Below are 15580 nucleotides of genomic sequence, written 5' to 3' on the forward strand. Positions count from 1 at the left end.
GAACTTGGGAGCTCTCACAGGCTCAAATGTAGAATTTGTAGTTGCTCATCTTATATCTATTGATATTATTATAGGGCTTCTCAAAACTTTTTTTGGGGGGGAGGTCATCATTAAATGCTTCTTACAGATTTTAATTGAAAAGTTTAAGAGAAAGCCATGATTTCCAGGGAATTATAAAGTAAACATTTAAAAACATTATAAAAAGTTAAGTAGGAATTTAGAGTAATTAGGGGTGAATTTGAAGAGCAGGGGAATGAAGAACTAGTCACTTACATAGCAATAAGAAGAAAAGTAAAAAATGAAAAGCTTCTCTGTGGCCTTAAGTTTCATTGAAAACAGCGCTGCAGTGGGTACTTGCTGCTGCTGCTGCTGCTGCTAAGTCACTTCAGTCACGTCCGACGACTGGGGTCGTCTCTGTGCGACCCCAGAGACGGCAGCCCACCAGGCTCCCCCGTCCCTGGGATTCTCCAGGCAAGAACACTGGAGTGGGTTGCCATTTCCTTCTCCAATGCACGAAAGTGAAAAGTGAAAGTGAAGTCGCTCAGTCGTGTCCGACTCTTCTCAACCCCATGGACTGCAGCCTACCAGGCTCCTCCATCCATGGGATTTTCCAGGCAAGAGTACTGGAGTGGGGTGCCATTGCCTTCTCCGAAGTGGGTGCTTAGGTCTGAAAAAACAAGTTTTACTTGATCATAAGGCACTAAGTTTAAACTTTTAGCTGGAGCCCCAAATGGCCCTAAATTAATAGGAGTTTGTTACCCTGTGTGCTAGTGGGTATGTTAGGGGGTGGGGAGTAGAGGGAAGCTTTGGGAAGATGCCCATACAAGGAACTAATTAGAATGCAAAATAGTGAAAATCTGCTAACTTGAGTGACAAACAAATTGATGAGAGGCAGAGGGAGGAGTTAATGATGGTTTGGGCTTAAGCAATTGAGGAGGTTTCCATGGGGAAGTGCAATATATCAGGGCCTTGAAGAATGAGTAGTTTTTGATAAATACAGACAAATTAACAATAGCAATGACAGAAACTAAATTCTTTTCAATATATCATCTCTTAAATCTCACAAAAGCTCTAAGAGGTACATTTAATTATTGTCCCTATTTATAAGTGAAGAAATTGAGGTAGATATAACTTGACCAATATCTCACTTGAATGCAAGTGCACTTGAATTCAGACATTTTGCTTCAAGCAAATGAAGAGAGATAAAAAGAGAAGGGCAGTCTTGAAGGAGGAGAAGCCTTGAGCTAATAATAAATGAGTGGATTTTGGAGAAATTGCAAGGCTCTGTGTAGCCTAAGTATAGGATGTTTGAGGAAACAAAGTTGAATTAGATGGCAGAGCCTTGAATAGTATTTTAAGGATTTTTTTCATCCAGGCAATGGGGAGACATTATGGATTTTTGTGTAGAGGGGTAATGTGATTTGATTAGCAATTTTAGATAAGTCTGGAGGTGGCCTGAAGCATGGGTAGAAAAGGGAGAGATTAGAGGTGAGGGGAACAGTTGCCAAGCAACTGTGGTGCTGTGATGACAGATGAAAACCAAGATGAGGTTATTGGGAACCGGCAGGGGAAGATGTAGGAGACATTGTGGAAAGTGGAACGGCTGGATACTGTAAATGCTTGTGTCTCGGAGTGACGAAAGAGAGTTTTAGTTTCCACTATTTGGAATATTTGTTGTTGTTGTTTAGTTGTTCAGTTGTTCAGTGTCTGACTCTGTGTGACCCCGTGGATTGCAGCATGCCATGCTTCCCTCTCCTTCACCATTTCCCGGAGTTTGCTCAAACTCATGTCCATTGAGTCGGTGCTGCCATCCAACCGTCTCATCCTCTGTCGTCCCCTTCTTCTCCTGCCTTCAGTCTTTCCTAGTATCAGAGTCTTTTCCAATGAGTCAGCTCTTCATATCAGGTGGCCAAAGTGCTGGAACTTCAGCTTTAGCCAACAGTCCTTCCAGTGAATATTCAGGGTTGATCTCCTTTAGGATGGACTGGTTTGATCTCCTTGCAGTCCAAGGGACTCTCAAGAGTTTTCTCCAACACCACAGTTCGAAGGCATCAATTCTTTGGTGCTCAACCTTCCTTATGGTTCAACTCTCACATTCATATATGACTGCTGGAAAAACCATAGCTTTGACTAGATAGACCTTTGTCAGTAATGTAACATCTCTGTTTTTTAAATGCTATCTAGGTTGGTCATAGCTTTTATTCCAAGGAGCAAGCATCTTTTAATGTCATGGTTGCAGTCAGCATCTGCAGTGATTTTGGAGCCAAAGAAAATAAAGCCTCTCACTGTTTCCATTGTTTCCCCATATATTTGCCATTAAGTGATGGGACTGGATGCCATGATCTTAGTTTTCTGAACGTTGAGTTTTAAGCCAGCTTTTTCACTCTCCTCTTTCGCTTTCATCAAGAGGCTCTTTAGTTCCTCTTCACTTTCTGCCATAAGGGTGGTGTCATCTGCATATCTGAGGTTATTGATATTTGTCCCGGCAATCTTGATTCCAGCTTGTGCTTCATCCAGCTTGGCATTTTGCATGATGTATGCTACATATAAATTAAATAAGTGGGGTGACAATATATAGCCTTGAGGTACTCCTTTCTCAATTTTGAACCAGAATATAGTGATGTATTTGATGCGATTCATCTAAGAAGTTCAGCAACAAGAACCTAAGAGGAAGACTGTGTATTAGCTTAAAAGCATGTTGAATTTGAGGGGTCATGTAATATCCAGATAGAGATGTCCAGTGGGAATATGGAAAATCTTTGTCCAGGGCAAGGTAAGAAGATTGGGCAGGCACAACATAGATGTAGGAGCTGAAGCTTGGAACTGAAATAGGATAAAAGAGAGGAAGACATCGGCTAAATCTCCATTTTGAAGAAGTAGGTGTATGAACAGTGTATGTTAGTCACTCAGTCGTGTCTGACTCTTTGCGACCCCATGGACTGTAGCCCACCAGGCTCCTCTGTCCATGGGATTCTCCAGGCAAGAATACTGGCGTGAGTGCCATTTCCTTCTCAGGGCATCTTCCCAACCGAGGGGTCAAACCTGGGTCTCCTACATTGCAGGCAAATTCTTTACCATCTGAGTCACCAGGGAAGCTGCACCATGATGAACAGAAATCAGTAGAAAAAGACTTAAAATACATGGTCAAGAAAGGCTTTCTCCAGATTATCCTGAATTCCAAAGGAGAGAGTTTCAGAAGGGAAAAATCATCATGAATGAGAGCCAGGTGTATAGAATACATTCTGAGAAAAGACCATTGGATCAAAACAGTGTTTCTCAAATCCCGTTGTGTCAGGGCACCTTTCCTCTTAAAAATTATTAAGGGTGTCGTCTTGGTCATCTTGGGCTGTTATCACAAAATTCCATCTACTTGGCGACTTAAACTATTGTAAAACTGTTTCTCACATTTCTGGAGGCTGTGAAGTCCTAGACCAAGATGCCAGCACATTTAGTTCCTGTTCTTGTAGACAGACTCCTTCCATCTGGGTCCTCACATGGCAGAGAGAAAGAGGGTTCTGCACCCTCTTCTTTTTCTTATAGGGATACTAATCCCATCATAGGGACCCTACCTTCATGATCCCATTTAAATTTAATTACTTCCCGCAGGCACCAGTTCCAATACCATCACATCAAGAGTTAGGGCATAGCATACAGATTTGGGGGTATATAACAGACAGAACCCCATGGAGAAGGAAATGGCAACCCACTCCAGTACTCTTGCCTGGAAAATCCCATGGATGGAGGAGCCTGGTAGGCTGCAGTCCATGGGGTTGCGAAGAGTCAGACATGACTGAGTGACTTCACTTTCACTTTTCACTTTCCTGCATTGGAGAAGGAAATGGCAATCCACTCCAGTACTCTTGCCTGGAGAATCCCAGGGACGGAGGAGCCTGGTGGGCTGCCGTCTCTGGGGTTGCACAGAGTCGGACATGACTGAAGTGACTTAGCAGCAGCAACAGAACCCCAAAGTTTCATTTATGTGGGTTTTATCTAATATTTAGCTATATTGGAAATGAAAATGGAGAAAAAAATTAAAGTTTTAATTACTTAAAAAATAATAAGAACTCATTGCATGTTGCTGCAAAATAAATATGAAAAACAACTCTATTTTACAAAGCAAAATTAAGGATAAAAATGGTATCCTTTTCCATATTTTGCACATCTCTTTTGTATCTGGTTTAATAAAAGACAAATGGCTTTTCATAACTGCTTCTGCATTCAATCTGTTGCCATGTTACCCTTTATGGAACCTCTGGAAAATGCAACTGTATGCTCAGAAGGGAATGAGAGTGACAAAGCACCCACCATCTTGCCTAGTTAGCCTTCTGCATCTCCAACCCAAAAGTTCTATCTCAGGTTCTTGTTTGTTTCCCTTGTTGGATTTCATGCAATTTGTAATTATTTAATTTACTTTCCCTGAGTTTGTTTGTTTTCGTTTAGCTGGCCCTCTTTGACTGTAAATTCCTCAGGGGGAGGGACTGCATCATAGACCTGCCTTGTCCATCACCATTTCACAATGACTCCCCTTCAGTATATGCTCAGTACAAAATGATCGAATGAGTGAAATAAATGGACTAAAGCAAATACAGCTAAGGGAGAGCTGAGTATACCAGCTGGTGAGTGTCAGTGAGGAGGTTAGGAGGAGCTATGGGGGTGCCGAGAGAGGATTTTCCTGATGTTGTAGGATGGACAACAAGAATCCATTGCTGGACGCAAAGTCCTGATGCCCCCCCCTCACCCCCCTACCCCCCCGTTCATGCCATGGCTAGGTCTGTGTAAGGAGAGCACCAGGAGGGGAGGGCAGAGTCACAGAGGCATGGCAGAACATTCATGGTGAGAGAGCCTTTCTCTCCCCTCCTTGTGATGGTGGATGAGCTGGGGCTGTTCCAACCGCCCTCCTAGGTCCAAGGAAACCACTCAAATCTCAATGTGTTTGTAAGAAAGGAAGATCGGCCTCTGGCTTCCTGAGTGGATGCTTGCTTAGGAGCAACTTGCAGCCACCATCGACACAGAGGAGAGTGTGCTGAGCCGGCTTGAGGGAGAGCATGCCCTATGTCCCCAGGTGGAGGGAAGAGGTGTTCTTGAATCTGAGACTGATGCTGCTTCTCATCTGGAGACTTCTGAGTCTGATAGCCCCATGAAAGGAGTCTGGACAGGCACGATGAGAAGGAACTGGGGCATAATTTCTTTGGGGAAAGGGAAAAATGAGTGAGGAATGCTTCTCACCACTTTGAGCCTTGCAGAGGCTTCCAGAGGGACGTCGGTGATTCATGTAACTCCACAGGAAGGAGCACAGAGGTTCGAGTCAGGTTATGCTTGCACAGCCAGCTGAGAGGAGGAACCACCTGACTGTTGTGAGAAGGGGCTAGGGTGAAGCTGAACAATGCCTGAGAGAAACACACATATGCATACACACACACACACACATACATTTGCAAACACACACATATACACACACATCACATACACACATATGCAAACACACACACATACATATATATATAACACATACATCACATACACAAATGCACACACATACACACATGTTGTTTTGATCAAAAGCACCATACCAGTAGATGAAACCACACTAAAGCAGAGCAGAATGGGGCACTGGTCTCCACCAACAGGCTGTCGGCTGAGGTGAACTCTTCTCCCTGCATCTCCTAGCCCTGAACTCTGAAGGGACTGGCTTCAGAAGGGAGAGGTGGGGAGGGATGAGATGACTTCCCCCACCCCCTTCAAGGGGACTTGAGGGAGAGGGGAGGAAAAGGGTCTGATCTCACCTCCTTCTTGACCAAGTTCCCTGAACCCTGATATGGAGAAGGTTTTGAATCCACTGTGGGATTGGAGTTTTAAACAGAGTTGGACTTTTAATCATTTCAAGTGAACAAAAAAAGATGACACGTATGAAATGTGAAGTGTCGTTGAATGCAGGAACTAAAGAAAAAGAAAACTGTTTTGTGTTAGTTTCTAGTTGAATTAAGATGCCTTAATGATCCACTTATAATTTGTTCACTTTCAGGTTGTACGGGCTGTGGGCAAGCCCTGTGGGCAGGGAAAATCCATGTTTTAGTAATCTTGCTTCTTGGCATCAATTAGTGGTGCCTTTCATGTAATGGAAAACCTGTAGGTACTTGTTATATTTAGTGCACATTTCTGTTCCAGGAAGCCAAGAACACAGTAGGCTCCGTGGGAGGGTAGTATGTATTCCTTTAGCCTTGACCTCCCTTGATAGCAGACCCATGCGTGACACAGTGAAAGGCAAACAGCCCTGATGACCAGTTCCCTATTAGTTTTATTCTTTATGCTTTTGAATATTTCCTTCTTCTGATGTAACAGTAAGAATAATCAGGTCAAAGAGGACAAGCAAGTGAGGTCAAGTTGGGAAACACACACATGCCTGCTCATAGCACCATATTTTAAGAAAAGAAACTTATCAGGAAGATGAAAAGGCAAGTGGAGAGAGTGGGTGCAGAGTGGACTATTGACTGAGAAAGTCAGTGCTTGTTCTGTCTCTTTAGGTATAAAATGGGGACTATATTGTCCTTTTCATGAATTTTACTGTAGAATTATACTACATGTTTAATAACCCAGAGGCTGTATTTACAGATAAACTTGGCAGTGATAGTTTTAAAATAGCCTTCCTGTTGCTGGAAATCATCACAGACGTGTTTAGATAAGAAGGGCTACAAATGATCAGTAAACAGCTTTTCATTGTGATATTTCCAAATGTCATGACCGATGAGGGAGGACTGATGCAATCTAACAGCCTCCTCTGAGCTCCAGACCCCAAGGAAAGATAAGCTCATAGTAGAGTGGAAGAGCACTTAACCCCCTGGCTGAGGACAGGGGCTGAAGTTTTGGATTTTGGAGATATATTGACTGTTGCATAATGGGGGAAAATGACTGTGACCAGATCTCTCCTTCATTTTCTGCTTTCAGCACTAGAAGACTTGATACCAGCTTGGTTCATGCCTGAGTGAGGCAGACCCAGACAGTGGCATCCTTTAAATCGAGCCAGAATTTAAAGTAAAGGCAAGAGAAGATATCATCAACTAGAAGCTATTTCATTTAGGACTAGGGTGGTCAGATAAAATAAAGATTCTTAGGAAAACTGGAACTTCAGGTAGACAACAAAAAAATGTTTAGTGTAAGTATGTCCAGACAACATTTAGGACATACTTATACTAAAAAATGTTTTTCTGAATTTAAATTGAACTGAATATCCTATGTTTTTATTTGACAAATCTGACAACTCTACTTGGGAGTGAGTCTCATCAGTGAGAAGTTGTTTTTCTCTTTTCTTAATTCAAACCAGGATCTGGTCGAGAGTAACAGGAAAACTGACTTCAAAAATTTGAGTTGGTCCTGAAGAATTTCTGTGTGTACCAAGCTGAGAACAGGCAGGTTTGCAGAAAGAGGGTGCCCCTGATTTTGCTTTTACAGATGTAATTTTTTATTGTCATAAATATACATAACATAAACTTTACCATTTTACCCATTTTAAGTACACAATCCATTGGTATTACGTGCATTCACATTATTGTACAACCATCATCACTATCCACCCCCAGAACTTTTCTTTCAACCCAGTCTAAAGCTCTGTACTCATTAAACAATAATGCTGTTTTCTGACCCCATCCCCCCCCCGCCATCTCTGGCAACTACCATTCTACTTTCATCTCTCTCAGTGTGAGTATTTCAGAGGCCTCATATAATTGGAATAATATAATATTTGTCTTGTGCCTGACTTTATTTTATTTAGTGTAATGTCTTCAGGGTTCATCCAGGTTGTAGCGTGCATCCTTTTTAAGCTGAGTAGTATTCCATTGTGTGCATATATCAGATTTTATTTATCCAGTCATCTGCCAATGGACATTTAGGTTATTTCCATATTTTAGTTATTGTCACTCTGCTATGAACTTTGGTGTACTAATATCTGTTCAAGTCCCTGCTTTCAATATTTTGAGCATCTCCCTAGAAGTAGCATTGCTGGCCCATGCAGTAGTTGTGTTTTTAATTTTCTGAGGAATCGCCATGCTGTCTTCTATAGCAGTTGCACCATCTTAGATGCCCACTAGCTGTGTGTGGGAGAAGGAAATGGCAACCCACTCCAGTACTCTTGCCTAGAGAATTCCGTGGACAGAGGAGCCTGGTGGGCTGCTGTCCATGGGGTTGCACAGAGTTGGACACAACTGAAGCGACTTAGCATGCATGCATGCATTGGGGAAGGAAATGGCAACCCACTCCAGTGTTCTTGCCTGGAGAATCCCAGGGACAGAGGAGCCTGGTGGGTTGCTGTTTATGGGGTCTCACAGAGTCGGACACGTCTGAAGTGACTTAGCAGCAACAGCAGCAGCAGCAGCTGTGTGTGAGGGTCTAATTTCCCCACATTCCTGCCAATTCTTTTCTTTTTCTCCTCTCCCTCCTTCTCCCCGTTTTCCTCCTCTTTCTCCTTTTGCTAATAGCTGTCTTGATGGGTGTGTGTAGATGTAATTTTTTTTCCCTACTATGCAACCCACTTCAGTACCCACAGCCTGGGGGCGCCGAGGCCAGGCAATAATTTGGGGTCATACTGTGCTCTGACTTTGGGCACTTTGAGATAGACATAATTTTTAAGGATGATTTGTTATTTCTCCTATTTGTTTAAACAAGAATAATTCATTGTTTCTTGCTCTGGAGTCACAATGACTTTTGCCACTGACATAAAATTATATACTTATTGCCCAAGATAGGTCTAAATGTTTGGGTACAGATTTCCCAGTGGGGCTTTTAAATTAGCCCTGGAAGTCCTATTAAAAGAGGAGTTCTAGAAACGTTTCAAACAATGATATTATAGCAGGACATGGCATGGATTTCTTTATGCAAGTTCTGGTTTGTTTGCTGAAACACAGGCTCACACTCAAATATAATGATTTTGTAGTCATATCTCATAGACCCATACTGAGGGGTCTGGATAGACTCTGGGAATCTGGACCTAGACTCTTTCCCTGGATATTATTTCTCAAGATATTCTGAATTTTCAGTAATAACATCCAGGATGGCAGTCAGAAAAGGAGTGGGCTGAATTCAAGGTTGAGATAGAATTTGCTTCTCTTAAGTCTAATTATTAACCACCTTTCAGAAAATAGAAGGTGACTGTTCTATGGCAACAAGAGCCTTAAAGCAAGAAAGTGTTCATGGCCTGACATTTTTAGCCAACTCTTTACTGATCCAGTTTGCTGGGGAGGAACCAAGACTCAGGGTCACATGTAGCCCCTCAACAGAGAACTTCACCTCATAGCTCTCCTTCCTCCATAGTTCTTCAAAAGATATAAATCTGGGGCTGGCTATGTTGTTGGTCCCCCAGACTACTTCCCCAACATCCTGGTGTGTGTGTGTTTCTGTATCTATTCATATTCTAGCTGCCTTACTCATTTCTCTGCAAATCCAGATTCATTTTCTTCACAGTTGTCAATGAATCATTCAAAATGTACTTTTAGCTCAGAATTGAATAATGCCTTAGGAATAAAGCATCTTCTGTTGTTAAATGTCTCCTGAGCAGGACTTTTGGATTGCTTGTTAAGTGCAGGCCACATTTTCTTAGCTATTTTTCTTTTAACAATGTTTTTCATGGATGCAGTCTTTCGAATTTGTTAGTTTTGTTTTCATTGGTACTAATAGCACTTCTAATGGTTGTTTCTTTACTTATAAGTGAACAATCTGAGTGGCCTGCTTGCCACATGCCATGTTATTTTTAGTTCCTTCAGCCTTACTCAATCAATGTAATCTTAAATTACATGTGGGGTTGGACTCATTATTTCCTTTTACTGTGAATGCCACAAACAGACAATGATATGAGTAATTGAACATTCAGCATACATGGACATGTTTTTACTGTTGAATCAAGCAGACTTCATGCCTGAATTAATCTTCTGTTTCAGGGCTAGGCCTAACAGGCCCTCACTCAGTAAGTACCGTCAATGGTGCAGGGCCATCATAAATGATTGTCAGTGACCCTATGTTTATCCAGAAATGTTAATCATGAGTTTTTTTCCTGAAACCACGTATATATGAAAGTTGATATGTGCAAAATGAAATGCATGTAACATCTTTCTCTCTTTTCCTTTCTCCCTGCCTTCCATAACACATGCATGCTCCAGAAGCACTTTCTTTTCTGATAAAGGCAAAGATCTTGATTTCGACTTTTCATATGCCAGGTTTTTCTTGACCAGAGGAGTAGGAAAGAAAGCCTAAAGCCCTAATCTTGTGTCCAGTTGAGGGATGGGAATACATCACACAGTGTCTCCCCTCACCTCCATTCTAAACTCTCATGGTTTTGTCTCAAAGACAAGACTGAAGTTTTAAAGTGAACAGAATGGAATCTTAAAACACAGACATAAATCCATTTTAATGACTGTATGTGATGGAAATCAGCCTGGAGTATCATTTCAGGAAGCTACTGACCAGCAGGAGATGGTTTGACAATGAAGTTGGTAGGAGTTGCTGGAAACAGATTGTATCATGTTTACATTGAGACTGTTTACCAATCTCTTTACATTTCTTTTTCTGGGTTCACCATCCCGCACCTGAAAAATCTCTTAGTGGCACATCTGGTTATCTGTTATTGGCCCACCAACCCTGAAAGACTAACCCCTGTGCTTGCAGAACAGTGAGCTATGGAAACACTATGATAAAGCATTGCTGATATGTTAACAGCCTCCGATTCTGAGAAACAAATCTCAACTTATTATGCTTGCCAAGCAAGACAGCCCTGACTTTAGGAGTGCAGGCTCCCCAAGTAGTGTTGAGCAGAGCTTATATATGTTGCTAGGAAAGCACAGATGATTCTAATTAGCAGAAGTGGCGACAAGAATACTGCCTGACTCCTAGACCAGAGCGGGGTTGCCTTAACACACTCAGCATTCCATCTGTCTTAGGTTAAAACAGGTTTATTTTGGCCTGGAAGTTCCTGATTTGATTTCAAACAGTAAGGTTTCTCAGTACGATATCCTTGATCCTGATGTGATTTAAAGAACAAGATTCGTAAGGTTATGTCCTACATGTTCGCTGGCAGAGCTGTTCTGTAGTTTTATTCAGTGGGGGTTGGTGTGCAGGAAAGGCAGAGGGAGCCAGCAGGCGTGGGTGGTGGTAGAAAGTAGAGGAAAACGTGTTGAAAATAGATCCTGGATCCTGGCCACATTGAAGTGCTTGTGCAGAAGGGCAGAGGGGAGTGGCCTGTTCTACCTGAGTACAGGGACTGTCTGTCGGACCTGCACTGCAATCCCCAGGCTTAGCCGGGCACCCCGCACATAGCCAGTACTCTCTAAATATTTGTTGAATGAATCCATGGTGGAGGAAGATGAAAAAAACAGTTACAGGAGAACAGTTTCAGACAGTCTCCCTGAGACTGTGGCTGGGAGAAGTAGATGAGCGCTCGGGTTCCCTGGCCCCCAGTAATTCCAGGGGCAAATCCACTGCCCCTTTGCCTCCAGCACAGTCTCACCAAGTGGTGACTGAGAGCAGGTCCAGCTTGGCTCTCATGCTGGAGTGGGGGTAAGGAGTGGAGAGAGGCCAGCTCCCCAGGGGGTTGGTAGAAAATGAGTGAAAACAGCCCCCTCCTCTCTTTCGGGGCTGCAGTGAGACAGTTCTCTTTTCGAGCAGAGAATGGGCCAAATGACTCTTTGACCTCAGGGCTTGTAAAGCCCTAAAGCATTGTAGAAGCCTGCTACCTAGAAACGGGTCTTTCCCCTTCGTCCCTGCTCTAATCCCACTCCCCTTCCCATGAATCGCTACTGCTACACTTTGGTGTAAATGCACCTCACAGTCCCCTGAGCAGGCAGGCTAAGACACCCATGCAGAAGCAAACACATCACAGTGACGTGCATGCAGAATTAGAATGGATAGATAAATGCGACTTTGCTATCATACTGCCATTGATTGGAAGTTGCAGCACACTGGTCCTGGTTCCGCTCTTTAGTGGAACCTTCCCCTGGGTTTCTTAATGGGGCTCTCTGTGGATTTTCTGGGGAGAACAACTTAAACGACTTCTATATTTTCACTGAAATGCTCAGGAGAGCAATGTAGGGGCATCAGAAATGTCACTGGAAGGGGGAGCTATTGATGTGCATTTAGCTGAAATGAAGTGCGGAGTTTTTGATTTGAGTAGTTTGTAGTATAGCAAGTTTAAGAATTTGGGTTCCAAATGAACTTATGATTACCAGGGGGGGAAGGGATAGTTAGGGAGCTTGGGATGGACATGTACACGCTGCTGTATTTAAGATGGATAACCAACAAGGACCTACTGTATAGCACTGGGAACCCCGCTCACTGTTACATGTCAGTCTTGTTGGGACCGGAGTTTAGGGGAGAATGGATACACATATATCTATGGCTGAGTCCCTTCGCTGTTGAAACTATCACAGCATTGTTAATTGGCTACACTCCAATATAAAATAAAAAGTAAAAAAAAAAGAATTTGGGTCTCCAAAATTTGATTTGAAATAAGGGTTTCACACTAATTAACTATATGACCTTGGGAAAATTACTCAACCATTTAAAACCTAGTTTACCTCATTTGCAAAAGAAGAATATAATTGTCCCTATTGTGTAAGATGGTTTGGAGGACTTAACTGGCTTGCAAAATGCTTATCACATTGAAGGCATATGGTTGACGACTCAATTGAGTTAGACTTTATCATATTTTCAGCATCACTTTTGAACACTCATATTTCTTGTCCATCTGAAAACTACTTTTCTAAAGATTTGACTTGCCTTTATTTTTAATTCTGGGCTCATGCCCGTTTTCTTTTCAATCTATCATCTCTGCTTTAGCATGCCAAGCCTCCTACACAGCATTTTGGAAATGAATAAAGAACAAATCCAAGTGTTTCACTCATAGCTTCTTGGGCATCCCTTAGATTGAGTTATGGCTGATAATTTCTTGTCTTTTTAAAAAAAATCATCATCTTTTGGTTCTTTAATGGCATAACTTTCCAATTGGTTTTTGGTGTCAAAGAATTAATAGCTCCCTTGTGTTTGGACCCATGAAGATTTGGCTGCTTTTGTGTTAGCTAACTCTTGACTCTGTCAACCCACAGAGGATTGACATATGTTAATTTGGTATTAATCATATTGTATCTTCATTGTCCATCTGTTTCGCTGATTGATCTGTTTATTGCTGAACATCACAGTGTGCCAGGAATTTTACTATGTTTCAGGGATGCGGTGCAGATGCAATGGAGATGGTCCCTCCTTTCATGGAGCATAGGGTCTAGCAGGGACTGGATGCATTAATGATGAATCACTAATGTAGTAGTGCCCTGAAGGGGGCTGCAGAAGGCTGTGGGGTCTCCTAAACTAGCCTGAGAGGGGCTTAGGAGGCCCTCCCTTGAAGGAAGTGATACTGATGTGAGATCTGATAAAGTGGCTCCAGTGAGAAGCAGGTGAACATTCCAGGAGAAACAGCACCATATTCAAAGACATGGACCTGGGAAAAATCTTGCAGCATTTGAGGGACTGGAGTAAAACTAATGATTGGAGAGGAAAGAGCGAGGGTCTTGAGTGCTGAGGTGGGACTTCAACCTTATGAAGGATTCATTCTTTTTAGGAGCTTCTTTGATGTCTTTCTGATGTTAAGTGGTTACATGGTCTAGGCGGTTGCTAAGTTCAGTGATGATAGTGTATTTGGAACCTCATTAAAGAGCAATATTTTATTGTTCTTTGATGATTAATGAAATCTTGTCTCTGGCCAAGTAAACAGATTCTTAGCACAATGTGTTTTAAATCAAGTCAAGAAGACAAAAGTACAAGTGCTAGTGAATATCTCAAGTTAACCCATAGACAGAAGAACATGGAGCTAGAGCATGTTTCGTTTGTTTGAGCAGTCTCATCTTCTCTTTGTTAGCTGTCCTGTCTCTTCCACTTTCAACTTTTTCAGTTTTGTCTAAATGATATCAAATAGAGCAAACCAAAAGTCCAACAATAGATACTGCTTCAAAGCTGTGGAACTCATGGCAACCTCAGTGCTTCAATAGTTAAACTTTTCCTTTCAATTCCTGTAGTTATAATTATCTCTAGTGTCAGCAAGGGTGGTGAGGAGTCACAATTTCCAAGACCCAACTCTCAAGGCGTGTGAAACTAGGATACTACATAAAAAGGGATTCTAGACTTTTATAGATACATATATACATTTTTTTTTTTACAGCTGCAGAAATCAGTTTATTCTATACGTGAAAAAGGAAAATTACCAGTAAGAGATAATAAGCTCCATTTATCCCTTGACAAAAATTTATATTGTTTGTGCTTATCCCTTCTAGGGGATCAGGACTCTATCTTTGGACTTTTAGAAGGGTGGGCAAACATATTAGACTTTCTATGGAAGTGTTATAATAACTAGCACCTTTAAATTCAGAACATTTGCTGCTGATACCCATCTAAGAAGTACTTCCTCAAGAGGGGCTTCAAGTCTGCCTGCTGTGGAATTATCCATAGCACTTAATTAGAAAGTAAGATTTCCTGACCCCACAATGAAACTATCAAATCTGAATCTATAGAGCAGGGAGAGGAGGAATTGGATAAAGCCTAGCCTTCTATTTTATGTAGAATTTAAAAACTTATTAGCTAAAACTCCTAAACCTTACAAATAAAATGATGTAGAAAATCAATAAACATAAAATATATTTATATTTTGGGCTTCCCTTGTAGCTCAGTCAGTAAAGAATCTGCCTGCAATGCAGGAGACCTGGGTTTGATCCCTGGGTCTGGATGATCCACTGGAGAAGGAAATGGCAACCCATCCCAGCATTCTTGCCTGGAGAATCCCATAGACAGAGGAGTCTCACAAGAGTCAGACATGACTTAGTGACCAAACCGCCAACCAGCACCACCATATTTATAAAAATATAATACTCTATAGAATATCTGATATACATTTTAAATTTTAATCTACTCATCACACCTAAAGAGTTTTACCTATGGATTTTTTTGATCTTATTTAAAAAGCAGAACAATTTTTTATTTCTTATTTTCCTTGTTATTATGGCTTGTATGGCTTCCTAGATACACCCATAACTTAAAAGTGAACATTTAATTTCAGAATACATGGGGTTTTAAAAGTATCCTTGATATTAATTTTTCATTTTAATATTAATTTATCATTTAAATACTTTCTTCCCTGCAATCACCCTCTGTGTTTTTTTCAGTCTTCTGACTTTATTGAGGTTTTTCAATGGCTAAGTCAAAGATCTCTCTTGGTAAATGTCACATTGAACTTGAAAATATGTGGGTTATTTTCAAATATCTTTTGATATTGATTTCTAACATAATTCCATAGCGGTAAGAGAACAGACTCTGTATGATTTCAATACCTTTAGACCATAAAATTTTTGCACCTGTTTTACATCCCTGGATGTATTACAGTGTTTCCTGATTTATAGTCTATGGTAACTTGAATAGCAGTTGTATCCTGAGGTTGTGTGAAAACTGTATAAGTCTTAATTATGTTGAATTGGTTCACAGTGCTTTTCAGGTCTACAATATCTTACTTTCCTGTCTATTCATTCTATTAATTTTTGAGAGTTTGATATTGAAACTCCAACTA

Source organism: Oryx dammah, unplaced genomic scaffold (genome assembly GCF_014754425.2).
Source record: "Oryx dammah isolate SB20612 unplaced genomic scaffold, SCBI_Odam_1.1 HiC_scaffold_20, whole genome shotgun sequence".
NCBI lineage: Eukaryota > Metazoa > Chordata > Mammalia > Artiodactyla > Bovidae > Oryx > Oryx dammah.